Consider the following 3,651-nt stretch of genomic DNA (forward strand, 5'->3'; position numbering starts at 1 on the left):
GCGAGGCAGGGCCGGGGCCTGAGGCCGGGCGGGGGCAGGCGGGCCGGGCCCTTTATCATTCGGATGGAAGGGGGAGGGGAGGGGAGGCAACGGGAGGGAGGAATACGGCGGTGGGGGAGGGGAGCGTGCAGAGGGCTGCCACAATTAGCAGGTTTCAGTTAATCTGAAAGGGAGGGGCAGGGAAGATTCCAGTGGGGGCTGCAGGCGGCCACTCAGGCCTCATTCCTCACCCCTGGGCTGCCTTCAGCACCCCCTATGACCTGGAAGGAAAAGCTCTTGGAAAGAGCCTATGACCCAAGGTTACTTTACCCCTTCCGTCCAGAGTCAGTCTCAGGCTCCCATTTAACCCACCCGGGAGTGATTTGCCCAAGCTGAGCTGCCAAGAGTGGGTGGGTCCTGCTGAGAGTTCAAGGCCAAGCAGCTAGCAGGTCCTGGGTGGTGGTCTGGGAGGGCTTCCTGGAGGAAACATCAGGAAAAAGGAGGGGCACAGTTGACTCGAGATTTTCCCAGGGACTGCTGAAGGGTCCCAGCAGGGTCTCCAGGCTCTGGAGACCACTTCCGTCCTTGGTGCTTGTCCACAGTGGATCCTGGGAGCTGACTAGCCCTTATTACTCACTGTGCACCTCGCCTGCCCTGAGTGAGCTGTACCTGCCTGGCCCCAGAGAACGTCCCGGAGGCAAGCTTCCCTCCCTCCTCTTCTGGTCCTCTGGGTCCAGATGCTCTGGAGGTTGCCCCCGGGGAGGATGCCCCTTGTTTCTTGGGGGCATTTGGGCAGTGCCCCTGTATGGGTATGCATGGAGGAAGAGATCTTCTAGCTGTAGGGGTTTACTGGACACCTCTTGGAGCCAGGACTTGAGGATACATCCTCATAGGTCATGGTCCCTGCCCAGGAGAGACTGCAAGGACCACCTGGCTTTGCCCTGGGTGGGAGTGAGTCCAGGTGTGCTGTGTGTGGGTGAACAGGAAGGGCTTCCCAGGCAGCTAAGGCCCCGTGGCTTAGTCTAGAAGGAGGGAGATGCTCCCCAGGCAGGTGAGGACTAGTCTGAGTGGAGGAGGAGCACAGAAGAGGGAATAGAAGCTTAGGCTGCAGAGGCCTGTGTGGCCAGCACCCCCTGTTCAGGCCTGGCCAGAGCCTCTGAAGGCTCTAGCAGGCACAGGACCTAGCCCAAAGGTGTGGTCCAAGAAAAATGCCTCTGGCAGCTCTCCTGAGACTCACCAGTCCTCCTAACTCCCACGCCTTCTTCTGTCCCCTCACTTCCTCCCTGGCCATCTGATCTGTGGCCCTCCCCTCAAGTCATTCAAGACCTGTGGTCTGTACCCTGCCCCAAAGCCCAGATGTGTGTTGTGTCAACTTTCCCCGCCACACACACACCCAAGTTTGCCCAAGAAGGTATCAGGCCCAGGGCACTAGCAGTGGTGCTTGGTACTGGTACCAGGGCCCCCAGACCCAAGGGATGCCACAGGAGCACAGGGACACATTTTATATCAGTTTACTCATCTTTTATTGTGCAGCCCCTGACCCCATACACTTAAAGGGTTGAAAATCCACAGCATACAGTGGGTGTCCAGCTCCTACTGAGGCACTGAGGGAAGGAATGAAGGATGGGTGCACTGGAGGAGGAAGCCTTGGGCTGAGATGGATGATGTATATGGGGTACCACATTGCTTCCCCCACTATCTCAGACTCTCCCTTCAGACTTCACCTGGCTTTCTCTGGGCTCCTATGTCACTTCCTCAACTCCTTTCAGTTCCCAGGGCTCTAGTTAGGGGGTCCTTGTGTCTCACCAGGCTGTTACTACCGATAGCCTCCTGGCCCCACTCAGTTAGCAAAGAGGTCTTTATCTCCTACAAGTCTTTTTTTTTTTTTTTTTTGAGGAAGATTAGCCCTGAGCTAACTGCTGCCAATCCTCCTCTTTTTGCTGAGGAAGACTGGCCCTGAGCTAACATCCGTGCCAGTCTTCCTCCACTTTATATGTGGGACTCCTACCACAGCATGGTGTGCCAAACAGTGCCATGTCTGCACCCGGGATCTGGACCAGCGAACCCCGGGCCGCTGAAGTGGAATGTGCGCAGTTAACCACTGTGCCACCGGACCGGCCCCCTCCTACAAGTCTTAAGTCACCCCTGTCCTCCTCTGGTCCTCCCTTGCTTTCAGGATAAGGCCCAACTCCTTGGTTTGGCATTCAAGGCTCCTGTGTCCTGACTACTCAGGTCTGACCACACTCTCCCTGCGGCCCTGCTAAACCACTATCTCAGCTGTTTCCCATTGCTCCAATGCACCAGGTCCTTTCTCTCTTGCGTATGCTGTTCCCTCTGCCCGTAATGCCTCTGCTCTGTCCGGTGAATTCCGACCCTTCCTTAAAAGCCCAGCATAAATAGATGACCACCCTCCTGGGAGTCCTTTGACTACTTGCCTTTCCCGTCCCACCCGGGCGCCACCCGGGCCCCACCCGCGCCGAGGGTGTCCTTGCCAAAGAGAAGCTCACACGCCGGCATCAGCAGCCGCACTAGTCCACCAGTTGCTCGCGGCAGCCCCGCCCCCGGGCAGCTCGGCCCCGCCCCCGGGCAGCTCGGCCCCGCCCCCGGGCAGCTCGGCCCCGCCCCCGGGCAGCTCGGCCCCGCCCCCGGCACCCACGGGGCGCAGCGGCTTCCGGCTCTGGGCCGCGCGGGCCGGAAGTATAGCGTTGCCATGGCGAGGGCCCGGCGCGGGGCCCGCCCCCACGGCGCCGGGAGTAGCGCGGGGCTGACTGACCAGCCCACGGGATCCGATCGACTGCGCGGTGGCGGCCTGCGCGAGGCGGAAGGTGAGGCGCGACTTCCGGGGGCTGCAGCGGGAGAGGAGACCCGGCCCCAGGGGGAGAGAGGAGGCCGAGCCCCCGCGTTGGGGGCAGAGGAGGCCGGGCCCTTGGGTGGGGGGCAGAGGAGCCCATGCCCCAAGGGGGAGAGAGGAGGCCGAGCCCCGGGCGGGGAGAGGAGGCCGGGCCCCGGGGTTGGAGGCAGAGGAGGCCGGGCCCCGGGGGGAGAGAGGTAGGGGGCAGAGGAGGCAGGGGCTCAGGGGAGAGGAGGCCGGGCCGCGTTCTAGGGGCGTGAAGAGGAGGCTGGGCCCTGCTGGGGAGGTGGGGGCGGGGGAGACCGGCTCAGCTGAGCTGAGCGAGAGGGAGGAATAGAGAGAGATTAGATCGGGATGAGAAGCAGAGGAGGCCAGGGCCCAGATGGGGGAGTCCTTAGGAAACATATCTGGCCAGCACACAGAGGCCAGGGCAGAAGTCTCCGCACGCCCGCCTCGGGCGCAGGTGGAGGAGGCCCAGGGCAGCGGGTGCTAAGGATCACAAACGGCTTCTAGTAGTGGCAGCCTGTGAAGGCCAGCAGTAGGGCTTTTCACGTTTTATCTATACGTCCGGTAGTTTTCATTCTTGCAGCCTGTTAGTCAGGTAGGCAGCACTAGAATTATCTCCATTTTCTGCCGAGGAAATTAAGGCCCCCAGAGAAGTGACTTGCTCAGGCTTTGTGTGGGCTTTAGAGGTAGGCCAGAGGAGAAACTGGAGCCTCTCTGGGGCTAATTCCTCACATTTTCAGGGGTTCAAGTGACCTTACTTGTAACGTGGGAATCCTGGGCTCCACCTCACAGAGTGAGGTCAAGGCCAGAAGTAC

The sequence above is a fragment of the Equus caballus genome, chromosome 9, assembly GCF_041296265.1.
Source record: "Equus caballus isolate H_3958 breed thoroughbred chromosome 9, TB-T2T, whole genome shotgun sequence".
In the NCBI taxonomy this organism is placed as follows: Eukaryota; Metazoa; Chordata; class Mammalia; order Perissodactyla; family Equidae; genus Equus; species Equus caballus.